Source organism: Oryctolagus cuniculus, chromosome 5 (assembly GCF_051225735.1).
Source record: "Oryctolagus cuniculus isolate XC-2025 breed Fujian yellow rabbit chromosome 5, ASM5122573v1, whole genome shotgun sequence".
NCBI lineage: Eukaryota > Metazoa > Chordata > Mammalia > Lagomorpha > Leporidae > Oryctolagus > Oryctolagus cuniculus.
The window spans coordinates 21,180,001-21,199,996 of NC_142871.1; the positions used below are offsets into that span (position 1 = coordinate 21,180,001).

Consider the following 19,996-nt stretch of genomic DNA (forward strand, 5'->3'; position numbering starts at 1 on the left):
GAGCAGGATCAGCTCCTGCAGCTTATCAGTCAAACTGATGAGGCAGCTGTGTAGAGGTTGTTTGGTCTCTTTCTCAGCGCCATATTGTGGGAGATCAGATGCATAGAATTAGTCCTAGTTCCAGTAATTTAGTCTAGTCTCAGCTGCTCCCCACAGCACTTACCATATTGTGGGAAGGAATCAGAGAGAATCTAGGCCAACCTCACTGAAATAATCAAACCTCTTGAGGGAACCACTGTCGAAGGCACGCCTCAATGACCCAGAGACCACCCATTGGCCCCACCTCTCAGAGGCCATTTTTAGATCAAATCTCCAATTTTCATCAATCAACTATTAAGATTAAGACATCAGAGTTTAAGAGATTAAGACATCATAGCTACATGAGTTTTGGGGAGAGTAATCCTGCTATATCAATAAAATACTATTACAATTTTACCCTGTAATAATATTAGATAAAGAGTTATTAGATAAGGCTTCCTACCTTATTGGTAGGGTTTTGTTTCATGATAATAGCACTGTTTCCTCCTCTATGTGGCTGGCTAGCCATACTTTAAACACTCAGGTTTTTTTCTGCCTCAGCTTTTCACTTCCCACTTTAATGGATATTTGCTTTTTTAATTTTTTCTTTTGGAAACTCACAATATAAGATATACTGAAATAAGTTTTCAGGATAAATTAGATGTAGAAAAATGCATATACATTAAATTGTGTGTGTCCAGTTTATTTTTTTATTTTTTATTCGTTATAAACAATGTAACATTGTTCTACATGCTGGGAATTTAATAAGCAAGTTTTGCCTCCTTATTTTCAGAAATGTCAAACTACTAATGGAAACAAGCATGTAAAGATAATTTCTTCTGATGTGCTAAAGATAACAATAGAAGTTTAAATAAATATTTCTGAATGTTGGTATCCTGAACCAACATTTATAAACAATTAAAAAAAATTCAAATATTTACTGTTTCTCATGATACATTTTCTTTATTTCTTCTCTTTTTAAGTAGAAAAAAAAATCATGTTTCCTCCAAATTATAGACAATGTCTGTGAACAATAATCAAATCTCAAAATGTCAATTTCACTTGTGTACATTACTTTTTTGAGCTCTGTATATTAATTACCACAAGTCAGGGAAACATATTTGTATTTCTTAAAAGATATATTTATTGATTTATTTGAAAGGCAGATTTACACACACATACAGAAAGAGAGAGAGAGATAGATGGGAAAAAGAGAGAGGTGGGGAGGGAGAGAGGGAGGGAAAGTGGAAAGGAGAGACAAGGAGAGATATCTTCCTTCTGCTGGTTTACTTTCAAATGATCACAACGCTGAACCGATCTGAAGCTAGGAGCCAGGAGCTTCTTCCAGACCTCTCACGTGTGTCCAGGGACCCAAATACTTGGGCTATTTTCTGCTGCTTTCCTAGGTGTATTAGTAGGGAGCTGGATTGAAAGTGGAGCAGCTGGGACTCAACAGGTGCCAATATGGGATGCCAGCACCAGAAGTAGCAGCTTTACCTGCGATGCCACAGCACTGGCCCTGATGTTTGTCCTTTTGGGACTGGCTTATTTCACTAAACATAATGGTTTTCAGTTGCATCCATTTTGTTGCAAAATACAGGATTTCATTAATTCTTTTTTGTAAGATTTATTTATTTTTAATTGAAAGTCACAGAGAGAGGAGAGGCAGAGAGAGAGAGAGAGAGAGAGAGAGCGCACACGCGAGAGAGATCTTCCATCTGCTGGTTCACTCCCCAGATGGCTGCAATGGCCGGAGCTGCACTGATCTGAATCCAGGAGCGAGGAGCTTCTTCTGGGTCTCCCACAGGTTCAGGGGTCCAAGGACTTGGGCCATCTTCCACTGCTCTCTCAGGCCATAGCAGAGGGATGGATTGGAAGCGGCGCACCTGGGTCTCGAACCAGCACCCATATGGTATGCCAGCACTACAGGTGGCAGCTTTACCCGCTAAGCCACAGCACCAGCCCCTCATTCTTTCTTATGGTGTTTATTCCATGGTGTATATATACCACATTTTATTTAGTTGATGGACATCTGTGTTGATTCCATAATTTAGCTATTATTAATTGATCTATAGTAGATACGTGGGTACAGATAACTTTTTTTTTTTTTTTTTTTTTGGACAGGCAGAGTGGACAGTGACAGAGAAAGACAGAGAGAAAGGTCTTCCTTTTTGCCATTGGTTCACCCTCCAATGGCACCGCGGCCGGCGCGCTGCGGCCGGCGCACCGCGCTGATCTGATGGCAGGAGCCAGGTACTTATCCTGGTCACCCGTGGGGTGCAGGGCCCAAGGACTTGGGCCATCGTCCACTGCACTCCCTGGCCACAGCAGAGAGCTGGCCTGGAAGAGGGGCAACCGGGAACAGAATCCGGCGCCCCGAATGGGACTAGAACCTGGTGTGCCGGTGCCGCAAGGTGGAGGATTAGCCTAGTGAGCCGCGGCGCCGGCCGAACTCTTTAAAATGCTGATTTCATTTTCTTTGGGTAAAATCCCAGGAGTGCGATTGCTGGGTCATATGGTAGATCTATTTTCAGATTTCTTGGGAATCTCCAAAACGTCTTTAATAGTAGTTGTACTAGTTTACATTCCTTTCCCCTAAAGGAACTTTTCCACCATATAATTGCAAGCATATATTGCTTTATGGTTTTTGGATGGCCAGTCTAACTGGGATGAGGTGAAACCTCATCATAGTTTTCATTATCATTTCCCTGATGGCTAGTGATCTTGAGCATTTTTCATGTGTCTATTGGCCATTTGATTTTCATCATTTGAAAAACACCTTTCTTATACTTTGCCCATTTCTTGACTGTATTTTTTTTTCTATTAGTTTCTTGAGTTCTACATAGATTCTGAATATGAATACTTTGTCAGTTGCATAGTTTACAAATAAATTTTGCAATTTTATCAGTTGCTTCTTTGTTGAGTATTCATCTTAGCTATTGTGAATTGAACTGCAATAAACATTAATGTGCAGACAGCTTTTTTGTTTGCCAATTTAAATTCCTTTGGGTAAATTCCAAGGAGTGGGATGACTGGGTTGTATGGTAGGGTTATATTCAGTTTTCTGAGCAATCTCCAGACTGACTTCCATAGTGTCTTAACCAGATTGCATTCCCACCAACAGTGGGTTAGTGTCCCTTTTTCCCCACATCCTCACCAGCATCTGTTGTTGGTAGATTTCTGTATGTGAGCCATTCTAACTGTGGTTAGGTAAAACCTCATTGTGGTTTTGATTTGCATTTCCCTGATTGCTACTGATCTTAAACATTTTGTCATGTGCCTGTTGGCCATTTGGATTTCCTCTTTTGAAAAATGTCTATTGAGGTCCTTGGCCCATCTCTTAAGTAGGTTGCTTGTTTTGTTGTGGAGTTTCTTGATTTCTTTGTAGACTCTGGTTATTATCCCTTTATCTGTAACATAGTTTGCAAATATTTTTCCCATCTGTCGGTTGCCTCTTTACTTTCCTGATGTTTCTTTTGCCAATAGAAACATTTCAATTCGATGCAACCCCAATAGTTAATTTTGGCTTTGACTACCTGTTCCTCCAGGGTCCTTTCCAAGAAGTCTTTGCCGGTGCCTATATCTTGCAGGGTTTCTCAAATGTTCTCTAATAATTTGATGGTGTCAGGTCATAGATTTAAGTATTTAATCCATGTTGAGTGGATTTTTTTGTAGGTGTAAGGTAGGGTTCTTGCTTCATGATTCTGCATGTGGAAATCCAGTTTTCCCAGTACCATTTGTTGAATAGACTGTCCTTACTCCAGGGATTGGTTTTGGATACTTGATCAAATACAAGTTGGCTGTAGATATTTGAATTGATTTCTGGTGTTTCTATTCTGTTCCATTGGTCTATCTATCTGTTTCTGTACCAGTACCATGCTGTTTTGATAACAACTGCCCTGTAGTATGTCCTGAAATCTGGTATTGTGATGCTTCTGGCTTTGTTTTTGTTGTACAAGATTGCTTTAGCTATTCGAGGTCTCCTGTGTCTCCATATGAATTTCAGCATCATTTTTTCCAGATCTGAGAAGAATGTCTTTGGTATTTTGATTGGTATTGCATTGAATCTATAAATTGCTTTTGGGAGAATGGACATTTTGATGATGTTGATTCTTCCAATCCATGAGCATGGAAGATTTTTCCATTTTTTGGTATCCTCTTCTATTTCTTTCTTTAAGATTTTGTAATTCTCATTGTAGATATCTTTAGCATTCTTGGTTAAGTTTATTCCAAGATATTTGATTTTGTGGCTATTGTGAATGGGATTGATTTTAGTGGTTCTTTCTCAGCTGTGGCATTGCCTGTGTATACAAAGGCTGTTGATTTTTGTGCATTGATTTTATATCCTGCTACTTTGCCAAACTCTTCTATGAGTTCCAATAGTCTCTTCCTAGAGTTCTTTGGATCCCCTAAATAAAGAATCATATCATTTGCAAAGAGGGATAGTTTGACTTCTTCCTTCCCAATTTGTATTCCTTTAATTAATTTTTCTTGCCTAATTGTTCTGGCTAAAACTTCCAGAACTATATTGAATAGCAGTGGTGAGAGTGGGCATCCCTGTCTGGTACCAGATCTCAGTGAAAATGCTTCCAATTTTTCCCCATTCAATAGGATGTTGGACGTGGGTTTTTCATAATTGCTTTGATTGTATTGAGGAATGTTCCTTCCATACCCAATTTGCTTAGCGTTTTCATCACGAAAGAGTGTTGTATTTTATCGAATGCTTTCTCTGCATCTATTGAGAAAATCATGTTTTTTCTTCTGCAATCTGTTAATGTGGTGTATCACGCTGATTGATTTGGGAACATGGAATCATCCCTGCATACCAGGGATAAATCCCACTTGGTCTGGTGGGTGATCTTTCTGATATGTTATTGCATTCTATTGGCCAGAATTTTGTTGAGGATTTTTTCATCTATGTTCATCAGGGATATTGGTCTGTAATTTTCTTTCAATGCTGCATCTTTCTCTGGCTTAGGGATTAAGGTATGCTGGCTTCATAGAAAGAATTTGGGAGGATTCTCTCTCTTTCAATTGTTCTGAATAGTTTGAGAAGAAATGAAGTTAGTTCTTCTTTAAATGTCTGGTAGAATTCAGCAGTGAATCCATCTGGTCCTGTTGGGAGGGCCTTTTTTACTGTTTCAATTTCTGTCTCAGTTATAGGTCTGTTTAGGTTTTCTCTGTCTTCCTGGTTCAATTTAGGTAGGTTGCATGTGTCCAGGAATCTATCCATTTCTGATAGATTTCCCTGTTTGCTGGCATACAACTCTTTGTAGTAATTTCTGAAGATTCTTTTTATTTCTGTGGTGTCTGTTGTTACGTTTCCTTTTTCATCTCTGATTTTATTGATTTGGGTCTTTTCTCTTCTTTTTTTAGTTAGTTGGGCCAGTGGGGTTTCAATTTTGTTTATTTTTTCGAAAAACCAGCTCCTCGTTTGGCTGATGTTTTGTAATTTTTTTTTGATTCAATCCTATTGATTTCTTCCCCGATTTTAAATATTTCTCTTCTCCTACTAGATTTGGGTCTGGTTTGCTGCAGTTTTTGTAGATCCTTGAGATGCATTGAAAGCTCATTTATTCAGTGCCTTTCCAATTTCTTTATGTAGGCACCTATTGATATAAACTTTTTTCTTAACACTGCTTTTGCTGCATCCCATAAGTTTTGGTGTGTTGTGCTGTTATCCTCATTTACTTCCAGAAAGTTTTTGATTGCTCTTTTGATTTCTTCTGTGACCCAGTGTTCATTGTGGAGCATGTTGTTCAATCTCCATTTGTTTGCATATGCTCTAGGGATTCCTGAGTTGCTAGTTTCCAGCTTCACTCCACTGTGGGCTGAGAAACTGCATCATATGATTCTAATTCTTTTAAATTTGCTGAGACTTGCTTTATGGCCTAGAATGTGGTCAATCCTAGAGTAGGTTCCATGTCCTGCTGAGAAAAATGTAAAATCTTTAAATGTAGGATTGAAAGTTCTGTAGATATCGGTTAGATCCATTGGGGCTATAGTGTGAATTAAAGCTGCTGTTTCCTTGTTTATCTTCTGTCCGTTTGATATGTCTGTCTCTGAGATTGGTGTATTGAAGTCCCCCTGTACTATTGTATTTATGTCTAAGTCTCCCTTTAAGTTCTTAACATATCTTTTAAATCAACCGGTGCCTTGTAATTAGGTGCATATACATTTATAATAGTTACATCTTCCTGTTGAATTGATCCCTTAATCATTATATAGTGCCCCTCTTTGTCTCTCTTAACAGTTTTTGTGTTTTAGTTTATTTTGTCTGATATTAAGATGGCTACACCAGCTCATTTTTGGTTTCTGTTGGCATGGAATATCTTTTTCCAGCCTTTCACTTTCAGTCTGTATGCATCTTTGTTTGAAAGATGTGTTTCTTGTAGGCAGCAAATAGATGGGTTTTTTGCTTATACATTCAGCCAGTCTGTTTCTTTCAACTGGAGAGTTGAGGCCATTTACATTCAATGTGACTATTGATAAGTAGTGATTTTGCACTACCACTTTTCCCAAAGATATTTCTAATATATGATTTGAACATACTGTGATCTTTTACTGTGAGATTATTTTCCTTTACCTTCTTTCATATTGATGGCCATGTTTCTGTGTTTCTGTGTGTAACACATCTTTAATCATCTTTTGCAGGGCTGGATGAGTGGTGACAAATTCTTTTAATTTCTGTTTGCTATGAAAGGTCTTTATTTCAGCTTCATTCACAAATGAGAGCTTTGCAATATATAATGTGTTGGACTGGCATTTTTTTTTCTCTTAGTACTTGGGCTGTATCTCACCATTCCCTCCTAGCTTGTAGGATTTCTGATGAGAAGTCTGCTATAAGTCTAATTGGAGATCCTCTGAGAGTAATCTGACGTTTCTCTCTTGCACATTTTAGAATCTTTTCTGTATGTTTCACTGTGGTGAGTTTGATTACAACGTGTCATTGTGAGGATATCTTTTGGTCATGTTTATTGGGAGTTCTATGTGCTTTCTGTACTTGGCTGTCTCTGTCCTTCTCCAAACCTGGGAACTTTTCTGCTAGTATCTCACTGAAAAGGCCTTCTAATCCTTTCTCTCTCTCTCTCTCCATGCCTTCAGGAACTCCTAGAACTCAAGTGTTGGTTTTTCTAATAGTATCCTGTAGATATCCGACAATATTTTTTAGATTTTTAATATCCTCTTCTTTTCTTTGGTTTGATTGTATATACTTACCTGTGCTCTGTCTTCTAAGTCATATATTCTCTCTTCTACTTCACTGATTATGTTTTTAAGGCTCTCAAATGTGTTTTGCATTTGTTCTATTGAATTCTTAGTTATTTTTGTTTTCTCTTCAATATCTCCATTTCATGATCTACTAAATTCATCATTTCATTTTGATTCCTCCTTACAATTTCATTTTCACGAGAGAGATTTTCTGCACTGTCCTGTATGGATTTCTGCAGTTCATGCATTTGTTTTTGGTAACTTCTAAATGTTCTTATCATAAATTTTTTGAAATCCATATCTTGTATTTCTTCTATCTCATCTGCTTCATAATCTTGTCTTGGAATCATAGAATGGCAGATGCCCTAAACAGCACTCTGGCCTCAGAAATATCCCTTAAGGCACTCATACCTGGCTGAAGAGCCCATGAGAGTATTTTAGGCATGTGAAGCCAAGACACTCTGGCAAAAAAAAAAAACAAAAAAAAAAAAAAAACAAAAAACAAAAAAAAAAAAACTAAATGAAAGATCTCTGTGAGTGAGAACCCAGTGGAAAGAATGGGGCCACCAAAGAAGGAGGTAGCTTTCTCTGAAGGGAGGAGAGAACTTCCACTTTGACTATGACCTTGTCTGAATAAGATCGAAGTCAGCAACTCAAAAGGCTTCCATAGCCTTGGCAACTCATGCCTAGGGGGATTACTGATGCTATAAACAAGAGTGTCAAATTGTTAAGTCAACAACAGGAGTCACTGTGCACTTACTCCTCTGTCCTTAGGATCTCAGTCCTTAATGTGTTGTACAATGTGAATTAATGCTATAACTAGTACTCAAACAATATTTTACACTTTGTGTTTCGATGTGGGTGCAAAGTGTTGAAATCTTTACTTAATTTATACTAAATTGATCTTCTGTATATAAAGAGAATTGAAAATGAATCTTTATGTGAATGGAATGGGAGAGGGAGCGGGAGATGGGAGGGTTGTGGGTGGGAGGGAAGTTATGAGGGGGGGAAATCCATTGTAATCCATAAACTGTACTTTGGAAATTTATCTTTATTAAATAAAAGTTTTAAAATAACCCTGTACCCCACCCCCCAGCCCCCAAAATATTGTCTTGGAGTGTCATGTTCATTTGGGAGTGTCATGATTTCTTCCTTGTTCTTGTTTCCTCGGTTTCTGTGTTTTTTGTTTGGCATTGTGGAGATATTCTTTGGTTTCTTCTTCTTTTTTTTTTTTTTCATTGCTGTGATGGCTTTTCTTGTTATATTTTGACTCTAGATTAAGTGGACTGTCTGCTTTTGGTGAATCTCTAGAGGCTTGTGGTGGGTGTGGCCAGAGAGCTCTTTTCAGTTCTTTAGGGTTAAGGGTGTGCCAAAGGTGACACACCCAGATTTGGCATGATAAATCTTCTCTCTTTCTCTCTTTATTCAGAAGGGAAGAAATTCCACTCAGCTGAGCTTTCTCCTTGGTGGTGATCAGTACTTGCGCACTAGCCCCAATGGGTATAATATTTGTCTGCTCTATCCCAAGGACCACACAAAGGATCTGTGCAGTCCTCCTTGTAAGCCCAGATTCCCCTGCAATGTCTCTCACTGGGTAGCCAAAGCTGCCCGAGTTTGTGGTGTCTCCCACCGAGACTACTCACATCTCAGGCACAATGTGAGTTCTCTCACACATCCTCAGTTTTTTTTTTTTCCCCCACAGTACCAGTTTATAAGCTCCACACATTCACTAGGTCTTTGTCTTCTGCTATTTTTCCCCACCAGAGTCAGGTTTTTCTGTTTGGCTGAGTGAGGACACAGCCTTGAGCTGGTGCAGCTGTTACGTATGTCCAAAATGGCGCCTGCTCTATTGACTTGCTCGCCTTTGTAAGGTGAGTGGAAAGAGAGAATCATGTCCATACTGGTCCCATTTATTTATTTTTTTCTTTCCTCTAGTTAGGCTGGTGTACTTTCCCCCACGGGGCTTCAAGCCTCATTCCCCCTAGGCTCTTCCTGCAGCTTTTGGGCCAGTGTCTCAGGCTATTGCGGTTTCACTTCACCTTGCTTTCCAGCATTGGTGCACAGACTCAGTAGCTGGGGTCCCGAGCCCTGGGCATCTGTGCCCTCCATGTAGGTCCATCATGTCTTTCTAATTCCGGAAGAGTTTTCTCTGCAGTTTTTTCCCTAACTCTTCTCTGAGACTACAGTATCTCCACTTTTATTAAACTATCTTTTCCTGGACTATCAGTGAGCTCCCTCCCTATTCCGTCACCTTGGAGCCCTCGAGTATTTGCTTTTCAGTGCAGAAGCTTCATAGTTGATGCAGTCCCATTTGTCTACAGTTGCTTTGATTTCATGTGCTTTTGGGGTCTTTTCTACAAAGTCTTTGCCTATACAATGTCTTACAGAATTTCTCTGTTGCTTTTATCTAATAATTTTTAGTTTCAGGTTTTAGATTTGGATCCTTGATCCATTGTGAGTTGATTTTTGTATAAGGTCTTGCTTCATACTTCTGCTGGTGAAGATTCAGATTCAATTTTTCCAGCACCATTTGTTGAAGAGACTGTCCTTTCTCCAGGGATTGCTTTTAGCTCATTTGTCATAGGTTGGTTGGTTGCAGATGCATGGATTAATTTCTGGGGTTCCCATTCTGTTCCATTGGTCTACATGTCTATTTTGGTGCCAGTAGCAGGCTGTTCTAATTATAACTGCCCTGTAGTATATCTTGAAGTTTGGTGTTGTGATGCCTCTGGCTTTGTTTTGTTGGTGAATATTGCTTTAGGTATTCAGGATCACTTGTGATTCCATATGAATCTTAGCATCATTTTTCTAGATCCAAGGAGAATGTCATTGGTATTTGATTGGGGTCACATTGAGTATTTAAATTGCATGGGGTGTTATAGATATTTTGATGATATTAATTTGTCTAATACATGAACATAAGATTTTTTCATGTCTTCTATTTCTTTCCTTAATATTTTTAAAATTTTATTATAGAGGTTTTTCACATCCTTGGTTAAATTTTTTTCCAAGATATTTAAATGTTGGTTGCTGTTGTGAATGATACTGATTTACATGTTCTTTCTCAGCCATAGCATTGTTTGGGTATAAAATGATTTTGATTTTTGTATTCTGCAACATTATCCAATTATTTTTATGAGTTCCAATAGTCTCATTGTCTTTTGGTTTCCCTGTTTATAGGATCATGTCATATGCAAACAGGGATAATTTGACTTCCTCCTTTCCAATTTTATTCCTTTGATTTCTCTTTGTTGCATAACAACGATGGCTAAAACTTCTAGAACTATATTGAGTAGCAATGGTGAGAGTGGGCAACCTTGTCTGGTTCCAGACTTACTGGAACCATTCAGTATGAAACTGGCTGTGGATTTGTCATTTATTTCCTTGATTGTGCTAGGAATGTTCCCTTCATATCCAGTTCGCTTAAGTTTTTTTTTGTTTTTTTTTTTTGACAGGCAGAGTGGACAGTGAGAGAGAGACAGAGAGAAAGGTCTTCCTTTGCCGTTGGTTCACCCTCCAATGGCCGCCGTGGCTGGAGCGCTGCGGCCGGCCGGCGTACCATGCTGATCTGATGGCAGCAGCCAGGCACTTATCCTGGCCTCCCATGGGGTGCAGGGCCCAAGGACTTGGGCCATCCTCCACTGCACTCCCGGGCCACAGCAGAGAACTGGCCTGGAAAAGGGGCAACTGGGACAGAATCCGGCGCCCCGACTGGGACTAGAACCCGGTGTGCCGGCGCCGCAAGGCAGAGGATTAGCCTAGTGAGCTGCGGCACCGGCCCTGCTTAAGATTTTTATCATGAAAGGATGTTGTAATTTATCAAATGTTTCCTCTACATCTATTGAGATAATCATGTGGATGTTATTCTTCACACTGTTAGTGTTATTTGTCACATTGTTTTTTGTCACATTGTTTGATTTGTGTGTGTTGAACCATCCCTGCATACCAGGGATAAATCCCACTTTGTCCACTAGAGTTATCTTTCTGATGTGTTGTTGGATTGAGGCTTTTTTTTTTTTTTTTTTTGGCAGGCAGAGTTAGACAGTGAGAGAGAGAGAGAGAGAGAGAGAGAGAGAGAGAGAGAGGTCTTCCTTTTCTGTTGTTTCACCCCCCAAATGGCTGCCATGGCCAGTGTGCTGCAGCTGGCATGCTGTGCTGATCCAAAGCCAGGGGCCAGGTGCTTCCCCTGGTCTCCCATGCAGATGTAGGCCCAAGCACTTGGGCCATCCTCCACTGCCTTCCTGGGCCACAGCAGAGGGCTGGACTGGAAGAGGGGCAACCAGGACAAAATCCAGCGCCCCAACTAGGACTAGAAACTGGGGTGCCGGAGCCACAGGCAGATTAGCCAAGTGAGCCGTGGCGCTGGCCGTGTTTTTGGATTTACTTAAGATGTATTTAGCTGAGGATTTTTCCATTTATGTTCATTAGGGGTAGTGTTCTATAGTTCTCTCTCTTTGTTGTATCTTTTTCTTGATTTGGAATTAAGTTGATGCTGGCCTCAGAATGTGTTTGGGAGGATTCCCTCCCTTTCCATGGTTTTGAATAGTTTTAGAAAAAATGAAATTAGTTCTTCTTTAAAAGTTTAAAATAGTTCTTCTTTAACATAGCCCAGGACTATTTTTTGATGGGAGAAACTTTATTATTGACTCAATCTCCCTCTTGGTTATTGGTCTATTTATGTTTTCTATGTCATCATGACTCAATTTTGGTAGATTATATGAGTCCCAGAATCTGTCTATTTCTTCTGGATTTTCCTATTTCTTGGTATTCAGTTCTTTGTTTTAATTCCTGATAATCTTTGTATTTTTTGTGGTACCCATTGTAACAGCTCCATTTTCAACTCTGATTTTATTAATTTGAGTGTTATCCTCCATTTTTGGGGGGTTAGTTGGACCCTTGGTGTATCAATTATATTTATTTCCTCTCCAATTTTTAATTATTTCTTCCCTCCTAATAATTTGGGATTTGTTTTTTTTTCTTTAATTTCTAGGTGCTTGAAATACATTATTAGATTGATGTAGCCACCAGTTGCTATAAACTTCCCTCTTAACATTGCCATATATCCCATAGATTTGATATGTTGTGTTGTCTTCTTCATTTGTTTTCAGGAATTTTTTGATTTACCTTTTGATTTCTTCTACCACCAATTGTTCATTCAAGAGTGTTTCTATATGCTCGCATATTTTCTTGAATTTCTTAACTTGTTTATTTCCAGCTTTATTCCATTATGGTATGAAAAGATACATGGTGTGATTTCAATTTTTTTTTTTTTTAATTTTGTGAGACTTGCTTTATGGCCTAGTATATGGTCTATCCTAGAGAAAATTCCATTCACTAATGAAAAGAATGTGTATTCTGCAGCTGTGGGATGAAATGCTCTGTAGATGTAGATTAGCTTTGTTGTTTCTTTTTTGATTTATTTTTTATCTAGTTGATCTATCCATTGATGATAGTTGTGGGGAGCAACTGGGAGCAACTCGGACTAGACTAAGTTACTGGAATTAAGACTTATTCTATGCATCTGCTCTCCCACAATATGGCGCTGAGAAGGGAGAAACAGCTTCTACACAGCTGCCTCCAGTTCAACCAATAAACTGTAGGACCTACTCCTGATTGGAGGAGAGCAGCATACTCGGTGTGTGGGTAGCAGAGTTGGGATTGGTGGAAGAGGACTGTAAAGGAGGAGAGAGACAACATGCACCAGGAACATCTAAGAGGAACACCTGTGCAGCCCCCGAGAGAGCCGGCCGGCGGTGTGCCGCTCCCCCGCGGAAGTGGGGAAAGTGGCAGGGGGAACCGCCCTTCCACAGAGGTGGAAGGGACGGTAGCCAACCCGGGAAGAACCAGCAGCAAACCCGGGAAGGGCCGAGCAGACAAAAGAACAGCGCAGGGTCCTGTGTCGTTCCTCCACGAAGACAGGGAGCGACATAATGGTGCCGTGACTCGGATATGAAGCCTAGGCAGGGTTTAGTGTCGTTCCTCCATGCAGAGGGGGAGCGACAATAGTGAGGTATTAAATTCTACCAATATTATTTTATTGGAGTCTATATTTCCCTTTAAATCCTTTGACATTTGTTTTAAACAGCCAGGCACCCTATCATTGGGTCCATACACATTTATTATAGTCACATCTTCCAGTTGAATTGTTCCATTAATAATTACATAGTGCACTTCTTTGTCTCTTTTAACTTTTTATGGTTTTGTCTGCTTTGTCTGATATTAGAATGGCTATTGCTGCTCTTTTTTCCTTTGTGTTAGCGTGCTCTTTTTTCCTTTGTGTTAGTGTATCTTTTTCCATTTTTTTCTCTTTTAGTCTTTGTTTATCTTTGTTGATGAGGAGTGTTTCTTGCAGGCAACAAATAGATGGGTCTTGTTTTTCAACTGATTCACACATTCTGTATATTTTAATAGGAGAATTTAGGGCATTTCTATTCAAGAGTATATTTGGTAAGTAGTGACTTGTTCCTATCCTTGTTCCAAATATTCTTTTGCTTGCTTTAGATTTCCTTTGTACTTTTTCTAGGAGATTTTCTGTTTACACATTCTTCCATAATGATAACCATCTTTCTGTGATTCTGTGTGTAGCACATCCTTAAGTATCATTTGAACGCTGGACTGGTGACAACTTTTTCAATTTCTGTTTGTTTTAGAGGATATTTTTTCACTTTGATTTATAAATGAGAGCTTTGCAGGGTACAGTTCTGTGGGTTGACATTTTTTGTGTGTGTGTGTGTGTGTTTTAACACTTGAACTGTGTCTCTCTATTCTCTCCTAGACTGTAGAGTTTCTGATGAAAAATCAGCTGTGAATCTAATTGGAGATCCTCTGAAGGTAATCTGGCATTTCTCTCTTGCACATTTTAGAATCTTTTCTTTATGTTTTACTGTTGAAAGCTTGACTATAAAGTGACGTGCTGAAGATCTTTTCTGGTCAACTTCATTAGGAGTTTTGTGTGCTTTCTATACTTGAATGTCCCTTTGTTTCTCCAAATTAAAGAAGTTTTGTGCTATTATTTCATATCAGTTATTCCCAGCCTCTACTAACCACTGTTTTACTCTTGCCTCCTATTCAATCGCCTTTTTAAAATTCTACAGAGACCATGTGGTACTTGTATTTCTGTGCCTGGCTTAATTTCATCCTTTTATTTTAAGGTCATAAATATTTTAATGATGAAGCCAACCCCCATCCATTTTCAAGCTAAAAATACAGAAATCTAGATGACTCCAGTGATTTGGCCATTTCCCTGTGCTGTGCAGAAGTCACATACCTGCTGATCCTATGCAGTGACTTACGCTTAAGAGAGTACATGTTTTCCCTTTGCACCTCATCTGGGTTTGCCTATAGTTTCCATTTGCCTTATAAATATCCCTCCTCTCATGAACACTTCTGATTCATGCTCCTTTCACAGTGAAGCTATGCTGTTCTATCATTGATGAGATGTGAATAAGCTGCTGCCATTACTGCAAACAAGGGCACTCTCTGGGTATTATGTGTTTATCAGATTAAGCATCAAAATAAAACTACAAAAACAATTAATGAAAAAAATGAATATTGTTAGCTAAATTGATGCTGTCATCTTCTCCAAGTGTGTCTTCAAGATGAAATGGCCCAATGGGAAAAAAAATAGAGATAGCTGGGAAAATTTGTTCTACAATATAGAAGGTTTGAAGCATTGTCTTAGTTTCCAACTATGAGAGGTCACTGCTGGGACATATCAGGTAAAGCTGCTGCCTTCAGTGCTGGCATCTTGTATGGGTGCCCGTTCAAGTCCTAGCTGCTCTACTTCCAATCCAGCTCTCCACCATGGCCTGGGAAAACAGTAGAAGATGGCCCAAGTCCTTGGACCCCTGAACCCATTTGGGAAGACACAGAGGAAGCTCCTGGCTCCTGGCTTCAGATTGGCACAGCTCCAGTCATTGCATTCAATTGGGAAGTGAATCAGTGGATGGAAGACCTCTCTCTCTCTCTCTGCCTGTCCTTCTCTTTCTGTGTAACTCTGAATTTCAAATAAATAAATAAATCTTTAAAAAAATGTCCGAAGTATGAAATTGCTCAGTGTGAGTAGTGAGGAAATATTATCAAGTGAGGAAACTCCCAAAATTCTGAAATTGCCCACCATTTCTCAGAACTATACGTAAGAAAACATCAACAGCCACATCAACAAAATGAATGTATGTTTTGGAACAACCTGACCCATTGATACTCTTTCTGCATCCCGCTCACCTATCTACTGTAGAAGTGTTAAAGCCATTACACGTATTCCCTTCCAGTGCCAAAATATATTTTACAGGACTCTCCAACTGTGCTTCTGATGGAGCAGGAATACCAAATCCAGAAAGCATTTTGTTGTGCATGTTTATATGTTGGAAGGAATGCACTTCAAAGTTGTGAAGCTAGTATCTGTACCTGTTAAGCTAATTTTTTTTTCTCTTTTTCAAGTAGGTGCCATGTGGGGAGCAGCCCGGACTGGACTGAGTTACTGGAATTGGGACTTGTTCTATGCGTCTGCTCTCCCACAATATGGCGCTGGGAGAGAAGAAAACAGCTTTTACACAGCTGCCTCCAGTTCAACCAATAAACTGTAGGACTTGCTCCTGATTGGAGGAGAGCAGCGTACTCGGCGTGTGGGCAGCTGAGTTGGGATTGGCGGAGGAGGACTATAAAGGAGGAGAGAGACGGCATGCACCAGGAACATCTAAGGGGAACATCTAAGGGAACACCTGTGCAGCCCCCGAGAGAGCCGGCCGGCGGTGTGCCGCTCCCCCGCGGAAGTGGGGAAAGCGGCCAGGGGGAACTGCCCTTCCACGGAGGTGGAAGGGATAGTAGCCAACCCGGGAAGAACCAGCAGCAAACCCGGGGAGGGCCGAGCAGACGAAAGAACAGCGCAGGGTCCTGTGTCGTTCCTCCATGAAGAGGGGGAGCGACAGTGCCATTCATTTACTGAATTATCAACACCTACAAAGAGAAACACTTCAGAGAATTTGTGTGCTGGGGAAACATCTGTAGGTCAAAGCTTGCCTGGTAACCTTGAGAATTGCCTTGGTCTGAGGATAGCAGTGATTTAAATGTTTCTGTGGCCAAGGTAGTGTTATCATTAAAAAGTGAGTGCCTCAGCAACTATTTATGATTCTATTATGTTCTCTGCTATCCTGTCGCTCCCCGTCTTCGTGGAGGAACGACACAGGACCCTGCGCTGTTCTTTTGTCTGCTCGGCCCTTCCCGGGTTTGCTGCTGGTTCTTCCCAGGTTGGCTACCGTCCCTTCCACCTCCGTGGAAGGGCGGTTCCCCCTAGCCACTTTCCCCACTTCCGCGGGGGAGCGGCACACCGCCGGCCGGCTCTCTCGGGGGCTGCACAGGTGTTCCTTCAGATAGATGTTCCCTCTAGATGTTCCCCGTGCATGTTGTCTCTCTCCTCCTTTATAGTCCTCTTCCACCAATCCCAACTCTGCTACCCACACGCTGAGTACGCTGCTCTCCTCCAATCAGGAGTAGGTCCTACAGTTTATTGGTTGAACTGGAGGCAGCTGTGTAGAAGCTGTTTCTCCCTTCTCAGCGCCATATTGTGGGAGAGCAGATGCATAGAATAAGTCTTAATTCCAGTAACTTAGTCTAGTCCAAGTTGCTCCCCACACTATCCAACATGTCTCCATGAGAATGGGGTTCTGCTATAGAAATTCTAAGTGAAAGCAGATAGTGTGAGTCCAGTTTTAGTAAATGCACTTTTGTTACTGATTTCAATGAGGCAACTTATGAGCCATTATATTTTTCTTTGGAGGGGAATACCTTTTAAGTCTAAATAATTTATTTGTGATTCTAATGCATTTCTTTCTCTTCTTCCTCTTCACACTGACTTTGTCTGGAACTTAGCAAGAGTTACAGTAGTAGGATGTAGGTTAGAAGAGAATGTAGACCATGTAGAACCTTGTAAATACTGTTTTGAACAACATGAAAAAAATGGAGACATTTAGGCAGAGAAGAGTATGGTATGATATACTTCTGAAAGGGTCATTCTGGCTACTGTTGGAGAATATACAGGTTTAAAGCTGAAAACAAGGGCAGTCTTTGGGAGGCCAGTGTAATAATTCAAGCAAGAGATAACAGAGAAATTTATGATGGCAGCAACTGGTGTGATTAAGAGTTTTCAGGTTCTGGAAATATTTTGAACATAGAACGAATAGAATTTGCTGAGGGCTGTGGCCGTTGTAGCCAACTGGGGAGTGAACCAGCAGATGGAAGACCTCTTTCTCTCTGCCTGTCCTTCTCTCTCTTTGTAACTCTGACTTTCAAATAAATAATTAAATCTTTTTTTAAAAAAGCATTTTTTGATAAATTGAATGATAATTGTGGGACAAAGAAGATTCAAAGATGAGACCATGGATTTGGGTTTAGGAATTTAGAATGATAAATTTGCTATTAACTGAAATGGAGAAGACTTTCAACAGAGCAGATTTGATGGTGAAGATCAGCCAGTTATCCTGGCCATTTTAAGTTTGAGATGAGTAATATCTTAGTGGTCTATGTTTCAACTGTCCAAAAAATGTCTTGGTGCCTATATGACATGGGCAGCCACATACAAGCATGTGTTTGAAGGGAGAGGGCTGGGTAGATGGTTGTATAAATTCTGCCAGTTTACAGCATATAGCAAATATTTAAAACCATAGGACTGAAAGAGATCACTGAAAAGATAAGTACTGGGACATTCCAGTATTGAGATGTTGTGGAGATGAGATCCCAATAGATAAAATTCATATACAGAATTGAGGCCAGAATGCATAATTATGTCACCTGACATCAATTCAAAGAAATGCAAGACAATATAAAATACATATGGTGAGATGAACAGTAAAATATAATGTTTTTTTGTTATATCACTAGATGATCCAACTTAGAGAATCTGTTTAACATCAGCAAAAATTAATGACCTTGTAAAAAGCATTTTGCTTTTTTAATGCTCAAAAACAGGCACAGTGTGCCAATAGAAAATTCCTCAATTGAATCAATGGAGTTTGTTACTTCAGTAAGAAAAAATATTGCTCTGGCGTATGTTGCAAATTGGAGACTATTGCACAAAAAAATGAGGAAAGCATGTCCTTAATCAACTACCTCTCTAATATTGTATTTCCAGTTTTCATGATCACCAATTATGTTGGGGACTGTTGCCTAATGAAAGAGCAGAGTGTATATAATTTTTTGATGATAGGTTCATTCTGGAGTCTTTTTGTTTCATTCATAATACTGTCACTGAAGAGCCCAGATTCTGTTATATTAACTCCCCTAGAAGTTTTACTTCTAAAGAAGTAAACTTCATTATTAACTGTATAGAATCCTAAATTGACTATCTCATATTAAGTTCAGAGTAGTTAGCAATGAGAAAACAAATTGAATTTAAATCCTTTATAAGTTGTTGTAATATATTTTTTGCCCTTTAAGAGTGCATTTTGACAAGACAGTTAATATTCTAGAAGGCAATTGATACATTGTCTTGGTAATGGAACTGAGGCCCAGGACAGTGCCTTGAATGCAGATTCAAGACACCCTCAGGCCTCAGTGTCCAAGCCAGTTTCCCCTGGTTTAACTCACTCAACTGAGGGAGTAGTATGGCCAGCCCTACAAGATTCTGATCACCGTACACTTGAGGGTTCTATTAAGGGGAATCCCAGAGCTGGAAAGAGGAATTCCAGGTTCAGGGCTGTAACTAACACCTTTATGGAGCTCTCAGGCTGAATGAAACCCATTTGGCCTTTATAATAGCAGAGCATCTTGTTGATGCTTCAAGATGATGCTGCTGGCTTTTCATAAACCCATGTCCTTAGGCACACCTTGACAATTCCTTTTCTTTATTTCTTTTGTGGATAACCAGAGCATCAGAGCATGAAACAGAGAAGGAATGTATAAACCATGGTGCCTGATATCAGAGACTTGTGGCAGCTTCATGAACCTGCCATACCAGCACCCCCTTATTCTATGTAGCTTCTTTAAAAACACTGAAATACCTTCATCGAGCAATAGTTTTTGAGACCTAGCAGTCTTCTGCCTTCTCATCTGTCAAAAGATAAAACATTTTGTTTCCTTCACCTCCAAACCTTGTTCTCATTATTTTGATTGCACTGGGGACAGGGACTGAGCTTTTGGTAACAGTAATATAAAGCAAATTTCAGGGAGTAACTGGCATGAGAGCTTTGGTGTAAATTATGTTTATTGGCTAGAAATAACTCTAATTTTAAAAATGTAGAGCATCATACCTTATACCAGGAGACATGAAATAAACCTTAGAAGGGAGCCGCTTTCTTGGGAAGTGATTATCTAAAAACTTACAAACTTTGATAGTTTTCTTTAAGAGTAACTGAAAATTTCCTGAGTCGAATTTGTCATACCTCTAGTTATTAAAAATCCCATATTCGTACATGAAAATCAAAATCAAAGTATTCCCCTTGTACTTATTGCTTTAATTTGTATTTAAAGAATTTGTAGACAGGAATCTTTAGTTACAATGTCACTGCGGCATTTCTTCATCAGTTTGAGAAAGTAGTACAGACACTACTGCTGCCCTAAAACAAAATGACAAAGTTACTCTATGCTAATGGCAGATGTCCTAAAGAACACTCTGGTCTCAGAATCAGCCCTTAAGTCATTCGGATCTGGCTGAAGAGCCCATGAGAGTATTTTAGGCATGGAAAGCCAAGGCACCCTGGGAAAAAAAAGACCTAAATGAAAGATCTCTGTGAGTGAGATCCCAGTGGAAAGAACGGGGCCATCAAAGAAGGAGGTA

The 19,996-nt window shown here is 39.7% G+C and overlaps 1 long non-coding RNA gene across 2 annotated transcripts in view; it reads left to right on the forward strand.

The window, feature by feature from the left end:
- Nucleotides 1–15,204, forward strand: part of LOC127493120 (uncharacterized) — a 265,004-nt gene extending 249,800 nt beyond the window's left edge. Inside the window, exons 1-3 of one of the 2 annotated variants that reach the window (XR_016233656.1) lie at nucleotides 12,813–13,237; nucleotides 14,003–14,058; nucleotides 15,022–15,204. This is a non-coding gene — a long non-coding RNA (uncharacterized LOC127493120). Of the gene's footprint in view, nucleotides 1–12,812; nucleotides 13,238–14,002; nucleotides 14,059–15,021 lie in introns of those variants that run through there. The other variant, XR_016233655.1, reaches the window with a different exon arrangement.
- The last annotated feature ends 4,792 nt before the right edge of the window (nucleotides 15,205–19,996 follow it).